The sequence below is a fragment of the Vidua macroura genome, chromosome 12 (assembly GCF_024509145.1).
Source record: "Vidua macroura isolate BioBank_ID:100142 chromosome 12, ASM2450914v1, whole genome shotgun sequence".
NCBI classification, from domain to species: domain Eukaryota; kingdom Metazoa; phylum Chordata; class Aves; order Passeriformes; family Viduidae; genus Vidua; species Vidua macroura.
In genome coordinates this window covers 20,540,419-20,556,765 of record NC_071582.1, presented here as the reverse complement: position 1 = coordinate 20,556,765, position 16,347 = coordinate 20,540,419, and the positions used below count along the sequence as shown (strand labels likewise).

At 44.4% G+C, this 16,347-nt stretch overlaps 1 long non-coding RNA gene across 2 annotated transcripts in view; it reads right to left on the bottom strand.

The window, feature by feature from the left end:
• LOC128813230 (uncharacterized) overlaps positions 1–16,347 on the bottom strand; it is a 46,635-nt gene that overhangs the window by 2,998 nt on the left and 27,290 nt on the right. Inside the window, exons 4-6 of one of the 2 annotated variants that reach the window (XR_008438963.1) lie at positions 2,928–3,080; positions 2,757–2,824; positions 1,695–1,822 (exon numbers count right to left, since the gene is read on the bottom strand). This is a non-coding gene — a long non-coding RNA (uncharacterized LOC128813230). The remainder of the gene's footprint in view (positions 1–1,694; positions 1,823–2,756; positions 2,825–2,927; positions 3,081–16,347) is intronic. The other variant, XR_008438964.1, reaches the window with a different exon arrangement.

Here is a 16,347-nt window from a genome sequence, read left to right as displayed (position 1 = left end):
TTACTCTTTCTCATGCAATCTGACTGGCCAAGTCTGTACTACAGGGCTCAACCATTTCTGCCTCCTCTGGCTCACACCTCGGACACACCCGGCACGCTCCGATCCAAAAGCCCGGTGTCATGCACCAGGGAGCTCATGCAGTAAATACAAGGGCAATGACCCAGAGTTCTCACTCACCCTCTGCTTGTCTCACAGTGTTTCCAGTAGAATTTCTGCTTTAAGCATCTAAAACCTTTCAGTTTCTGTCAGCTGATGCAGCTCGTGAACCGAAACCTTGAAGCTGCACAAACACAGCAGGGCTCTGCCCACAGCATGCACCAGGAATCCTCTGGGTGCCTCCTTCAGAGCCACCTTCCCCTTCACTTCCAATGTGTTAAACCCCACAATTCAGCCCAAATAAACCACAGACTCTAAAAGGTCCAGTGGTTCCTTCTAGTCCCTTTGAGTTTATATGCAGTGCTGGCTTTAAGTTCAGCTTTATGTGAATGCCTATATCAGTGCCTGGCAGTTCTTCACTTGTCCAAGACAGCTCTCAGATTAATCCAGGCTGTTTTGTCTTTTCCTTCCAGTTTGGTGTTACCCTCAAACAGTAAAACTTTTCCTATTCAATTCTCTTGCTGCTCTTGAAGGGCTGGAACAACGTGGTAAAAAAGTTCTACCACGGTAAAGTTGGGCTTGAGAAGGAAAGGTCATTTCTGGTGCTTTTTATGACCTTGCTGACATTTCCTAGCCATAAGCTGGAAATGTTAAATGATAAAAAATACAATATTAATCAACCAATTGAGTTGCCAGTTCTAATTTTGGATAGAAAACTGGACAGAGAAATAATCAAAGACTTACCAGAAAAGCAGATGGCTGCAGAGTGCTTCTGGCAGTCATGCTACTCGCACATGGGACCACTTGTGTTTAACAAATTGGACAACAGAGAGAGAACTGAAATGGAAATTGGGGCTCTACTCCATTCAAATTCTTCAGAATGTTTGTTTTGGATTTGTACCTCTGCTGCAATTTACAACTCTAGATTAGATAGAGCAAGAGTAATATTCTTGACTAGAAGGAAAACAGAATGGCTGAACTGTTTGCCAACTCACACACATTGTCTCCCTGTGTACAAATAATACCAACATATAAATGGATCTAAATAAAACCCAGGACTAAACGTGTCTTTTACTACACAGCAATAAAGTTGCACAAGAGATTTCCCTGAGTCAAACTGCAGGGCCCATATCAGCATGGAAACGGGATGGAAGGAAAACCCAGAGCAACCTGAGATGTCACAGCTGTCCCCATGCAGCAGGGACCTCCTATTGCAACTGAGAATCCATCCCAAAACACACTGCTCAGGAATTAAAGGGGCATTTGTTTCCAGCATGAACCAGTTTTGAGACACAAGGCATAGTTCAATGCTTCTTAATTGATCAGGAGGGTAAAAAAACCACAAAACCAACGTCAGCTGTATCAATACCAAGGCACACAGGTAGCAGATGACACCAAAAAAAGGAAGAAAAAAGACTCATTCTGTCAGTCTTCCTGTAAGAAATCAGTTGCCTCAGTGTTTAACAGGAAAACATGAAGGTCTTTCTCAGTGAGATGCCAGTTGCAGCTTAAGGAAATGTATGGCCAAATATGACATCACCTACCACAACCAAAAATTAAGATGAAAGTTGTGCTGGTCTCAGGGACCAGTCACTCACCAGGGAACCGGTGGTTTTATGTGCACGCCTTCCTGAAGAATCCAAAAATAACATTTTTCCATGGAGCAGAAATTCCTGCAGCGTTCACGCTTTTCCTTTCAGCAATGTTGCAATCCAACGTGCCAGCCCTGTGTAATGAGGTCATCCGACAGTGTAATTTGTAGTATTTTAGTCTGTCAAAATTGATCCTAGAGTTTCTATGGCAACTAGATCCAAACAAAAGATGCAGCAGACAGAATTCGTCTCTCCCTGCCACCACCCAGATTTTTATATAAATATATATGTGTGTATATATAAAGCATTACACATACATAAAGTTAATGCTCATGATTCATCATTAAGCAGTGCTAGAAAACTGGCACTGGAGAAATAGCAACGCACAGGGCTGACATTAAAAAAAGGTAATAAATGTATAAACTGACATCAATAAAATACATTAAAAAAAAGGTAATCCTTCAATTCTCAAACACCTGGGAACACAGCATGCTTTTTCCCTAAAACCCAGTCAGGGAAAAGTATTATCCATTTCTGGTTGGGATAGATGGAAGGGGATCCTGGCTTTGCTGCCATGAGGTGAAGAACATGACACCTTCCCCCCCAAAAAAAATCACCCTTCAACCATTACTGTTAACATGTTCATGCTTAGGAAAGCTTGACTGTTATCAGCTTCCTAAGCTTTAGTTTGCAAGTCTGTAAATTTATTTTAGTGCCCTTGCAGGAGCTGAGCTGGGTCCAGTTGTTGGATGGGAAATTCTGGATGTGGAACCCAAAGCCGTTTCCAGTCAAATAATATGATTAACATCAACGCCAGCCAGCCCCTTCCTCTTGAAGTAAAAAGGTGGGATGAAAGGCTTGATTTTCCTACAGATCACTTCTCCTTGACATAGGAGCAGCTTCTGAGCACTCCTCAGGGGATCTCATTTTGGTCCTGAACACAGATTGCCAACCACACAGTGTTCCTAACACAATTCCTGCCAATCCAAGCAAATCCCAGAACGGTCACAGGGGTCCTGACTTGGACTTTAAAGAGAGGATGAACCTCCCCTAGCAGATGACATGTACCTGCCTCCAGAAATCTGAGTGGAGTCCATGGATGATTTTCTGACTCCTGTGCAGTGTCACTTTACAGCCTTTGGTGTAAAAACATGGGACAGTTTTAGCAGATCCCTAAAAAGGGTGGGAGGGAATTTCTGAGAGCTGATGTGTCAGCTGGGAAGAGGGTGACACACTGACTTTTGCTGCGCTGTGTCACTGCAGGTCCCGTGGGTTTGCTGCTGGCTGCCATCTCTGGAGGTCACCACGTGCCTGGTTCCCAAGGTTCTGGATCAGCCACGGGGTAGGATTGTGGCTGGAGGGCAGCTTCTCCTCTAGGCCAACTGCTGCTGCCTGTTAAGAAAATGAGAGAATGTTAAGTTAGAGAAATATTGGCCATTTAAAAGAAACACGCAAAAGCAGTGATCCCAAACTGATTGTCAATTCTCCTCCTAGAAAACAGAATTTCCCCATCAGTTTATGTCTGATGGACAAAAAATTCATGGTGAATACAGGAATAAAATGGTGTGCATGCGTAATTTGAAGCACAGGAATATTTCCAGTGTACCCTCCTAAAATTAAACACACTCAAGTCTTTCACCTGAGCAAAGACCCTGACCCCACAAAGCTCATCCACTCCATGGCAATTCCCTTGATTAATGAAAAGTGAAGAATCAAACCCTGGCAGAAACGGAGCTATGTATCATACTGAATTACAGATGTTGCTTTAACAACTTCTATCTTTACAGAATATTGGTATTTCACAGCTTATCTTACAGCTGACCTAGACCTTGGCATGTTTTCAGGTGAATATATTTATAAAAATTATACAATGAGCTGTTACTTCTTTTTAACTTCAAAAAGGTTATGGCTCTGAAACTGCAGCAGAAGATTCAAAATACTTGTTTAGGTAGGAGTGTTTAAAAAGTATAAAAATAAATGAAACTGTGGATTTGTTCCTAATTATCACCAGTTTGTGACTGTCAGAGAAGATGCACTTTTTCCATGTGAGACCCCTCACTACCCCTTCCTTCCAATAAAGGCAATCAACATTGAACTTAGAAGTTCCTGTCTGCATCCACTTTACTGGCTGCACCATCCTGCCCTTTGAAACGGAGTCGTGTACGAGGCCCATCAGAAAAGCTGGAGGAAATTGGAGATAAAAAAGATTTTAAAATAAAACCAGTATTTATGTCTCCCAAATGGGAAGTTCGGAGCAGCGAGGGCAGGAAACGGGCCGCTATTTAAGCTGATTACCCAAGCAAAGTCCTCTGCCTTTGCAGCAGAGCCACGGTCCCTCAGTAAAACCATTTCAATTAACCGGAGTTTGGGGGCAGGGGGAGGAGCGGGGGGAAGATGTCAAATTTTATCTGGAGTGTTAGTGATGGCTGGCTGGAGAGGGCCTTTCAGGGCTGCTAATTGGGCCCGTTTGCTGCAGCGGCTTTGGCTGACGGGCCCTAACGAGGCCCGGGCGCAGGTGGCCGCGGTGGCCGCGCTGTCGAAGCCGCTCAGGGCCCGCTCGGCTGCGCCGGCGGCTCGGGGCCCGCTGGGCATGGGCCCAAAGGTCCTCCCTGGAGAGGCAGCGAGATCCTTCCCGTTCCTACCAGGAATTCACACAAATAAAAGTCTTTTGGGCCACGCTGGCCCTGCGGACATGGATCTCATTATGCGTTTTGCCTAATTATCCAGCGGGCTTTTCTCCTCGCGGAGCCCCGGCCCCGCGCTTCCATGGGTGTTTGCACACATGTACAAACTACATCTCCTCATTCACACTTGCACATAACTGACGAGACAAATAATATTATCCTAGTGGGAAGAGCCAGAATTAGAAAGGAAATACTGCAACGTTTAGATTTAATCTGGTGAGCGTTAGATCATGATTCACTCTGACATAAAAGCTCAAGAGCACATTTAGCCAGGGTGAAATGCATTACTGTGTTTTACATGAGAAGGAAATAAGTCTGATGTTTCATGGGCTGCATTATTTGCTGTTGAAATCCTAATGACTGCCCACGCTCTACACCTACGTTGTACCTAATGAATTGGGTTTAAATTTCAGAAAACTCCAGCAACAAATTGGACGATCAAATTTGCTTCTGGCTCTCCACCACAGAGAAGTTTTTTAGTAGAAGAGAACAGAAAAATGACAATAAATTAAAAAAAAAAAAAGGTTTCAAATGTAACACTTCATTTATCTTCCCCACATTTCACAGAAGTATTTTTAAAATAAGCATCTTTTTTGATAAAATATTTTTTCTAACAGGTAACTACTCAAACAGCATAAGCAGGATTGGTATCCCTGGTTTTCAATATCCACAGTTCAATATCCTGCTCAAGGCTCAGGAAGTTTTGCTTTATTAAATAAAACACTGAATTAATGCTCCATATGAAACAGTGGCTGAATCAACACAAGTTTTACAACTGCCTTAATCCAACCTTCTGCTTTCTTCTCACCCACATCCACAAGATTCCATTGCTTCCCTCCCATCAACTCCTGCTTTTTGGTGGCCACAGGAAAGAGCAAATCCCTGCAGCCTCCTCCCTGCTCATTCTCTCTCACATCAGTGACAGAGCAGTCACTTTGGATGGCAGCACAGTCCTGCTCTGTTTTAACACAACCCAGGACTGGCAGGCTCCAGGAGAATCCTTTTTCCTGGGACATATCCAGGCCCAGTCGTGTTTCCCAACCAAGGCTCCCCATCAGAATTCCCAGCACTCTCTCAACAGGACAGAATAGTCTTCATTTCAGAGAATCATGGAATAGTTTGAGTTGGAAGGCACTAAAGGCCATGAGCAGAGACACTTCCACCAATTCCCATCCAACCTGGCCTTGGACACTTCCAGGGAGGGGGCATCCACCACCCCTCTGGGCAACCTGTGCCAGTGTTTTACTACCACTGTTGAAAAAATTCCTTTCTTATGTCTAATCCAAGACTTTCACCTCTTTTCTGTTTATGAGAGGAATTTATAATTGAGATGTGAGCCACAATGTGTGCAGTGCCTTCCTCAGCCCAGGGCATCCCAACCAAACCCCCATGTCTGAGTTTCCATTGACATTTGGGTTTTACATGGGCTGGTGTTCATCTCAACACATTTCCTTCCTGTAGCAACAGGAATGAAAATATCAAAAAATCTCAAATACACAGAGCAAGCTGCTGACTCTTTCTCACAAATGCCAGTTCCCAGGAGCTGCTGTGAATCCATGAACACCGTTCTCCTGTGAAACCCAATTGAGGGTTGCAGGGCTCTCCAAATATCTGCAATTTCAAGGCAGATAAATGTCATGTAAACTCAAATTTTGCAGCTTTATTGCTGTGTATTATTCCATGCCAAGTCACGCTTTACGTAGAAAGCAAACATAATTGAATTTATTTTCTGAAAAAAGCAAACTAAAGTTTACAGCTCTGCCTGGCCTCGAGTTTGTTTATAAACACAGGAGCACACTGGCCTTATTACAATGGGGATGGCAGAAGAAAACCTTCTTCAAGCTGAATACGAGCCAAGAGTGCTCTCAGCAATTGAGGGCTTCATCTGAGTGTGGCCTTGGCCTCTTGGGCCTGATGAAGAGATGGTGATTTAATAACAGGTTATCTAAGAGGAGATAGATACAACTCCCTCACTTGGAGAGAAATTACAGTGATGACAGAGCCAAACTTCTTGTTTGAGACAGATGCTGGAACAAGGGGTAACATCAAAAACTGCGCCTTGGCAGGCTCAGATTGGAGATTAGCAAAAAAGCTTTTCAGCAGAAAGGTGGTGCAGCCCCCAGACAGGTGCCCAGAGGGCCACAGGATGGTGATTCTTGGAGATATTTCATGCTAAACACGTGCCTTTTGACACTTCTGATAAAAGTACATTGTAAAAAAACTTCTTGACAAGGTGTTGGAGGAACCACGGATGTTTGGCACTTCTCAAAAGCACCTGCCCCTCTTTTTTTAATAAACAAACACCTTCAAAAGCCTTATCATAAAATGCCTGATGACTTTTGCTCCATGCCCTGTGTCCCCAGAATCCCAGACCGTGTGGGGTTTCCATGGACATGCAAACCCTTGTTCTGATGGAATATTCCCTATAAACACAGACTTAGGAGTAACAGTGCAGGATCTGTCCATGCAAGTTGTGTCACAAGAGCAAGCTCCAGATATTTGAAAAGATTATCAGTCAACTACAGTTCTTTCCACTGTAGAAACAGTTACTCAGTTCAGATAAACAAAGAAATTCCCATGCACTGAAAAGGAAAACCTATTAACTGATTAAACATGTGAATCAGTTGATAAACTGGTTATCAAAGTTCTGAAAACATTTTTAACAATGACCCTTCCTGCCATGTTTAACAATGACCCATAAAAGCTAGAATAATTCAGCCTTTTACAGGAAACCAGATGGAGAGAAAACAGAAAGTATTTCTGATCTAAGAAGCTGCAGCTATGCCATATGAGCTGACAAACTTAGACACTAATTAGGAGTAAAGTAGTGATAAACATTAAAAAGGCCAATTAAAAACTTTGCACAACGTTTTTTCAAAGGTTTCTAACTCTTTTTAGCACACAGAAAAAAAAATTGATGGATGTCTGTAACTCATTCCTCATTTCAGGCTTTTCAGGTAACTATAAAATACTTATTAAAAACTAAACCAAAACACCCCTTAATTTTTAGAACAAGTTGAAGATCTGGAAGTAGGAGTGTAAATACCTGTGTTTTTCCTACAATTGACCATGCAAATCCCATCTCAGAAAAAAAACCTCCACCTCAGAAGTATTTGCAGACATGCAAAAGCAGAATTTAGCACAGACATTTCACCTGATAGAGAACATAATTTTACTTCTCAGCACATTTTAAAAAAGGTAAATTGAAAAAACTGTTAGACCTGGCCCTTGGGATAGTTGAAAGATCCTTTCAGACAGGTTCAGATTCACAGAAGAGCAAAAGTTTGGGTGTCAGTTAAAGGTCCTGGTTAACCAACAATTGTTCACATGCAAAGCATGGACAGAACCTGCTCCACATCAGGCAGAAATTTAAATTTTCCCAAAAATCAGAGAAATATTCAGACCTAAGGCACATTTCAGAGCATTCTATTCCAATGATTAACACCTATTCCCTTTCCTCGTCACCTTTGTATCAGACATGCAAACCGAAATATCCCCAAATCCTACTTCTTCATGGCTTCCTGGCAAGCAAATTGCCTATAGGTTTATTTTTCACTATCACAAAAGTCTGTTCAGCTAAAAGGCAACACCACAAATCAGAGAAATCCCAGATTGCAAGAGATTTTATCAGGGTCTTGTATACCAAGTTAGCCAAGACTTTGACAAAAAACTTTTTGATCAACTAAGAACGTTTTAAGAAGTCACAGAAAAAAGATTCAGTCTTTCTACCAATTACTGCAGAGTATTGGAAGTAAGTTAAAACAGTCAGTATTTAAACATTTGGATTTACAATGACCTTAAAACAATCCAGTCTTTTTAAAAAAAAACATCTCCCAGCCTTCTCCTAAGCTGAAATAATAACACATACAGAATTAAATGCCAGTATTCTATTTTCATTCCAGAAACACAACATTTAAAAGCAATCAAATGAGGCATTTGTTAACAGAGGAGCATAAATAAAATGTCCAGAGGTTTTCAATTTTGAAAAGCCTGCTACCATTTCTGGGAACATCATATCTCAAAAGTGTGGCTCGCTCACTCTATAGAAAGACTGCATTTATTTGGCTACAGCCCTGTTCTCAGTAAGCACTGATGGCTCTGCTTTTGGAAGAGGAAGAAACCAAGAATTTCAGAGTGTTATTTGGAACTCTATTCCAAGACTAGAATGGATTTGGAACACAACTGAGCCCCATGCAGACCCAGGATGTGGAAGGAGCATCTCTCTGTGAAGAGCTCCTCAGTTCACCCAATCTAAAAAGAGATGAATACTCCAAGGATTTGAGAGTTTCATTTCTGTAATTTGAAAAAGATGTTAAAACTGCCCACTTCATATAATTAAGGTCATGCTGCTCTTCTGTGGTGTCCAGAAACAAAGCAGGAGCAGAACAGTCTGTCCTCCCCCTCATCTCCCTCTCAGCAGTGAGAGCTGCTCCCACTGGGAGCAGAGGTTTAATTGTGTGTGAACAGAAAGTCAGAACAAGTTTCCCCATAACCCCTGGCTCAGGCAGTGCCTCCTCCTCTGCCTCAGAGCTGGACTCCACGTGGACTTTGTGTACAATGCATCTTCCCCATTGACAATAATCTGAAATATTCCTTCACACGAGATGTAGCAGAAAAACGTCCAGCCAGGTTTGCAACCGTTCCCTTCTCCTGCTTACCCCTCACTTTGGAGCAGCCACTCTGACAGCAGCGCTGCCATTTTGTAAAACCAAACCCTACATTCTTACAGAAGCTGCCTGATTTCAAACCTTTCCGTTACCAAGTGCTCAGCTTGGATACCTTGAAGAATTTTAAAGTTTTCAGGTGGTGAGAGCACACAACTTCCAAGTCACCTTTCTCCAGACAGTGCAGAACCACAGAGCCCATACTGATCATCAAACATTTCCAGTGCCTTGGTTACCTACAGATACATTTCCAGCTACAGCTACTTCCTAGATCCCAGTTGTGTCAGCATTCAGTTAAATTCCCATTCTACTTAGATTCAATTCCTATTCTTCTTAGATATTTTTGCAGTTACACCTGACATGCAATCCTTGCTTTTCTTCTAGGGATGAAATTTGAGTTGTAAAAGCATAACAAAACGATGTTGAGATTCATGGTACTTCTTTCAAAGAAATCTCCTTTGGAACCCACGATCCAATGAAGCATCATTTTCAAAACCAGGTTTCAAGCTTTGCAGATGAAGGCAAAAGTGTCAGACAAAAACCACTCAGGTCTGGCCCTTGCTGGCTCAAAGGCAGCAGGGCTGGTGTGCCAGGCTTCCTGCAGCTCCTCTCTGCCACTGGGAATTCCTGCCAGCTCCAGGGAAGGTGTTTTATTGCTCACACTCAGCCTGACTCATCCTTTGCAGCTCGATGCTGCCTCAGGCATCCCTGTGAGTGTCCCAAAACAGCAGCTGGGGACGTGTTCCCATGGAGTGCTGGGATGGGTGGCCACATCACCCTGTCCCATGGGTGGGATGTGCTCAAGTCCCACCAGTTCAGCCCCTTTGTGCCTCTGCTAAGTGGGAAGGGAAGGGAAGGGAAGGGAAGGGAAGGGAAGGGAAGGGAAGGGAAGGGAAGGGAAGGGAAGGGAAGGGAAGGGAAGGGAAGGGAAGGGAAGGGAAGGGAAGGGAAGGGAAGGGAAGGGAAGGGAAGGGAAGGGAAGGGAAGGGAAGGGAAGGGAAGGGAAGGGAAGGGAAGGGAAGGGAAGGGAAGGGAAGGGAAGGGAAGGGAAGGGAAGGGAAGGGAAGGGAAGGGAAGGGAAGGGAAGGGAAGGCCTTTGGGCAGGGATCTTTCCTTGGTTGCCAGCCAGTGTTTTCCTTGGCAGAATCCCACCCCTGACATGGATGCTCCCTCCTGCCCCATGTGTGCCACTCACTTCCAGAACCAGAGGGGGGCATGATGGGAGCAGTTTGGATCAGAAATTAAAGAATTTCCTGATGCAAACTCTGCCTGCAAATCCTCAGTTAGAACAAGTGAATCACTACAGAAGCAATAAAAGGTGACTGAGCAATCTCAGACTAGTGCAGCCCTGGCCAGGTAGGAACTTTGCTCAGTGCAGGGGATGACAGCAAAACTTCTTCAGTTCACTATGAAATAGTTAAACTCTCTGCACTGTTGAGGCAATCTTTCAAATTGAGTAATTCAATGAAATTGCCACAGACTGATAAAACAAAGCAACTGTGTCAAATCTGCAGTTTCCCTGAAAGACCTGAGGGAGAAAAAGAGTTAACAACAACCCTGAAGGTCTTTATTTCAAAATAAACCACATGTTAAAAAAAAGAAAAAAAGAAAGAAAAGAAAAGAAAAAAAAACCTCACTGTCTGTAACATTATAGTTTTCAAAGACTGTGCAGCCAGGAATTACAGATAAGCCCTCTTAAGACCATAAAGAAAAATCTTTTGATAGTGTTCAGCTTATTGAACTGGCTCCTCGGTGTATTTGCAGCAATAAAGCTGTCAGGCAGACAGAAAAGGAGAGCTAAGTGTTTCAAGGCTCAGCCACATGAACTCCTATTAACCTGCATTACCACGCAGTTGTTGCTGTGAGCACGGCGTTCCCTGGGTCAGGTGCTTGTAAAGGACACAAAATCTCTCAGTGACAGACAAGGTGAGTGCTGCTCTGCCCCACGCATCTCAGTCTGCCTGGCAAGCACCACGCTGAGCTCTGAATTATTCCTGGAAACTTCCTGTCTGCTGAGCAAATTTCAGGATGGGAAGAGATGTGATTTCACTCTAATGACTTCCACGTTTTCCATCCCACCAAGCCGTTGGTGGTTTGCTGGAGTCTGAGGGCTGGATGAACCATTCCTGATCACACATGGAATGGCAGAGGGGGCTGGGGAGGGTCTGCTCCAAAGCTCTGACACACCCTGACAAATCCAAGGTGATGAGACAGGAGGACATTCAGGATACAACCTCAACATTTTCATCTTCCCTTCACTCCAGCTGCTTGTCCGAGCTGAATGGGAGCACACCTGGAATTGCCCTGGACACAAACCCAGGCTGTGAAGCACAGACAGGTTTTTGGACCTGGCTGCAAAGCACATTCCCCATCACCTGGAACCAGGAGCTTGGAATTCTCTGCACCACTCCCACAAGCAAAGATGCACCTTTAGGATGCACCAGAAGTGAGGCTGAGAGGAGGCGCCCAGGGCTCTCTGCAGATAAATCAGAAGGGCAATCAGCAGGAAGAACTCATCCAATCTGAAGGAAAACATTTGCACAACAAGCAGTGGCTACAAGCCAACCCTTAATAAATTTCTGCTAGAAATGAGAAAAAGGTGCAGAAAGATTCTGGCACAGCCTTCCAACAGGATGGGAGAAACCACACAAAAAAATGTTACTGTGGTTTAAAATGGTTGTTTATAAATTCACAGAGCAGATGAGAGGCTGTAGTGACCTATGACTGCAGGAACTGGATTTTCTCAGTTCTTACCTTGGATTTGTGCTTCATGTTGTCTTAAATTCCCCTCCTTTCCAGCCAGGGTGACATCCTGGCGTTTGATTAATGCTTATGAGTTCCAGGGGTATCACTAAAAAGATGATGTGGGAGTATTCTCAGAGAGCAAGATATAAGTTGCAGAGATAGATGTGCTTATACTGTGCTGATGTTTTTTTGTGGACATTGCTGGTGCAGGTGAGGAGGTTGCAGTGTCCATTGGGCTGCTCATCGAGGCCTCTGCCCTTCTCTCAAGCCCTACCAGCCTCATTTACAAGATTGCAGGTGCCCTGGCTGATACCAGTGGATCAAATGGGAGAAGGAAGGGTGATAGCCTCACCCAGCTCAGGGGCTGCCAGAACAGGGGCAGTTTGCTGGGGTAACACCCTGGTGATAACATCACTGCACTGCCCTGCTGAAATATTGTCTCAAATTGCTTCTGTGAGTCCTGCTGTGCTTCCTTGAAGATGTTTTTCCTGGGCAGGCCTCTCTGATTAAACTTCAGTGTCTGGCAGTGCAGGGCAGCACAGCAGCACACACTGAGCAGGTAATTACGAAGCCGACTCTGTAGGTTTCATAAAAGCACAGAGGAAGTTTAAGGTCCATTTACTCGCCTGGGTTTCATTCCAGGCATTGCAATGTGCCTCCCTCACCTGTCACCGTCTTGCTTTAGCAAATGCAGCCCCGGGGGATTTCAGAGCCTGGATCCTCAGCCTGGGTTAAAGTGGCTGCTGCTGACAGACGGGGCTGAACCTCAGCTCGCAGGCGAGGAGCACGGAGCTCAACTTTGCCAAATTACTTCAGAAAAGCCCTGGCTGAAAGGGATCTTCATTGTAAAATGCTGAAAGACACAAACACACATAGAAACCCCTGAAACCACTCAAGTGCAGGGGCAGAAGGCAGGAAGCAGCCTGGGTTTTCTGACTCTCGTGGTCCTGCTGGCTTTCAGCTGATGGCCACATCGGATTAAGGCATTCCAGAGAAAATGCCCTTCACACACAATCCTACCCAAGGCCAGCCTAATTTCCACCGTAGTTAAAGGGCTGGGGGAAGCTTAGGTTTGCTGAAATCCATGCCAGCAGTATCCTTGGAACTCCATCAAATCACTTTTGCTCTCCCATTTTTTCTCCTGTCTAAGCACAACTGCTGAACAGAGATTCACCCATCAGGCTTGTTGTAACTCTGACTAAAGATCTCCCATTTCCTGCTCCATACCATCCTCATCATGGGACACTTCTCCTGGAGATGCTCTGGGGATGTGGCTGACAGAAATAAAACACACATCTCCCCAGCCCAGCTCCAGCAGGGTTCTCCTCACAGGGCTCTGGCAGGCTGGGGGCTGTGGCATCTCCCTGCTCTCCCAGTAGCCACAGCAACCACCAAACATTTTGTAAGAGATTCACACTCCTGCCTCTGTCAAGTGCAGATCCAGGTGCCTTTTCCAGTCTGATTCCAGCATCCCTGCTGAGTGAGAGCTGCAGGAGCCTTGGCTGTGCACACAGGGCACGGACCAGGTCGAGTGATGTACACCCAACTGCTTTCACCTTCATTCCCAAGACATGTTTCAGCCTGACTGACCTACTTCTTCAAACCCTCTGAGAAAAAGGACAGAACAGGGCTCCTTCCACACAGCAGCCACTGGAATTCACCATCCAACAGTTCTCTTTTGTAATGCAAGAGCTGTAACCACCGACAGCAACCGCGATTTAGGATACACAGCATTCACCAACCATTTCATTGAATTGAATGTGTATGAGCAGCAAAAGGAAACATCAACAAATTCCAGATGCAGAATGTAATTATGTTTGGATGGCAGAATGTTTCATATTGTTTTCTATAGGAAAAAAAAAAAAAAAAGTCATCATTAAAGCAGTGGAATTTCAGTAAACTATTTTTTGGGTTACAGCCCAGAATAGTTCCACTTGGCAGTTCAGAGGCTTGGGTAAAATATTCCAAGGTTCATAAATCCTTGACTTTAATTTGTAGATATAGGTTACAGCTTTAGTATCACTGCAAGGGGGTAAATCATGCTCCCACCTCAGCAGCTGCCAAAGGGCACCAGACCAAGCCTTTGGCTCGATTGGGCAGCATTGAGGAAAACCACACATCAATGTCTGCCCTGTTCCCATGGCACTCAGAACCTCTGTGCTCCCAGAAGGTTCCCTGGCTAGAACAGGCTCTGCAGCACCTACTTTTCACTCACACTTTAGATGGTGGTGTCCTGTGAAGGAAAATGATACCTGGAGGTGGGCTGGACATGGGCAAGGTGATTCCTCTCTCATATCAGCTCATATCAAGTGTCTCAATCCTGCAGGCAGTTTGGAACTGAGAGGGATTCATTTGTAAACCCAAAAATCCAGCAGCATTCCACAGCCAATAAATAATTGCATTTACCTTGCATTCTCTGAAACAGGTTAAAGAGTTCCAGCAGTATTGGTTCCTTCCAAACATTCAAAGTGAACCTGTGGTAACCTGGCTGTCACACAGTGCCAAATTTCTGCAGAAAAGGAGTCCCTCATAATCTGGGCAGACTTGCTTTGTTCTTTGAATTCCTGCTCACCCACAGTAGCTCTGCAAATACAGTCTGAGGCTGAGCCAGACTGCTCCAAGCCACCAGTCCTGCCACTGTCCCAAAGAGCACCAGGAATTTGGGTGGCTCACCCAGGAACTTGGTCTCCTTACTGCCTCTTTTCCCTGGCAGCCTCCTACTGAACTACAGCTGCATGTCCACACAGCAAACATTCAAGAATCAGGTCACCATCTAACACCCAGAAATTAGAGAGCAGCTCCACTTCCACTGCTGAGCCAAACCCCAAAATGAAGTGCTGGCCCAGATTAAAAATGCTCCCAGAAAGGGAGAAAATTGTGGCCTTGTGTCTTAGAGTCTTGCTGTGGCTCCTTTTTGGAGGGTTTGGAGGCTTGTACTGGGCTGTGCCAGACTGTAAATCTTCAGTGGAGACAATCCTGCTCCTCCAGGGAGTTCTCCTCTCCTGAAAGCAAACCCCAGTTGTCCTGCAACCCAGCCTTGCCTCCCAGGCCAAATGCATCTTCTCCAATAAATGTCCCAAAAGAAGTTGAAAAATAAGTAAAGACATTTCCCATAAATCCAGATTTATATATAATATATATTAAACTGCAGATGGCAGAGGAATGTAAAATGCTTTGCTAATGGAAGAATTCAAGGAAAAAGCCAGAGTTTTAACTGCAAAGAATGCAAATATCCAGCAAAGGGAGCAGATCCATGGCCTGAGGAGTGGACAACCCCAGCTGGGTGTGCAAAAAACGTGTGGAAACCCAAGAGTTGTTTGTACTTTTATGTTACTGACTCCCTCAGTGACTATAATGTCTCACTCTTTGGGCTCTCCCACACCCAGATTCTCCAACATATTCAAATCTGGGAGGCTTGGGACTCATCTTGATGATGCACAGCACTGCTGGTCATAAACCAGGCACTGAAACTGTGCTTTTCAAAATGACAGCTCTGGCTCCAAAGCCTGTGTTTGGAACAGGAAAAAGAGATGGATACAAACAGGCAGGAGAAGGCAAGGGAATGCTTCCAGCTCAGGAGGATGGGCAATACTGGCAACTCAGCTTTGTAAACCCAAGCCAGCCAAGTCCACAAGCCAACAGGAGCTGAGCCAGGGACCTCTGAGATCACCCAGAGCACCATCCCAAGAAGGTGGCTCAGCTTCAGCCATGCTGATGATATTCCCAGAATTACAGACTGTTGTGGGCTGGAAGGGACCTTACAGACCACGTCACTCCTCCCCCTGCCATGGGCAGGGACATCTTGCACCATCCCAGGGTGCTCCAAGCCCTGTCCCACCTGGTCCTGGACACTTCCAGGGACGGGACAGCCACAGCTCTCTGGATATTCAACAACCACGAAGAGCCAAGCAAAAATTGTACATGACACAACGAGGGAGGTTTGAGTGACTGTGCCTGCAAATCCAGGCAGGCATTTGCACAAGCAAAGGTCAAAACCAGGACACAAAGCATTGGAAAAGGTTTTTGCATCTCAGTTCACATCCAGCCTACAACAATTTCTTTTTTTGTATCTTATTTACATCTTCATCTGAATAGAAACACAGTAAATGAGGTGAAGTTAACATGGTAAACAAGAATTTCAGCCTTTAAGCTTTGATTTAGATGATCTGCTTTCTGATAGTGCTGATGTGAATTGTGCCCCTCAGTTATTTCTGGAGGCAGAGTTTATAAACAGGTAATGTACAACAATGTTTCTTAATCCCCCCACCCACTTAATAAAGTGAAGGATCACCTAAATTTAAAACAACATATTTAAAACACCAAGAACAATTTCCTGGAGTATTGCCTAGTTTGTTTTAAATTTTTTTTATCAAAAATAAAAGAGAAGTCCAAGCTGTGAATGTTTGTATTTTGCTTTTATGTTTCAATTGTACTTATTTCTGTGCTCTTACAAGTGGAAGCACATAACTTTTATTTTTACACCAGCCTTTTTAAAAAGGGAAGTCACTTCTGTTCCCAATTGTATGTGTTTTCAACTAAAGACCATAAGATATGAGAAAGTGGACA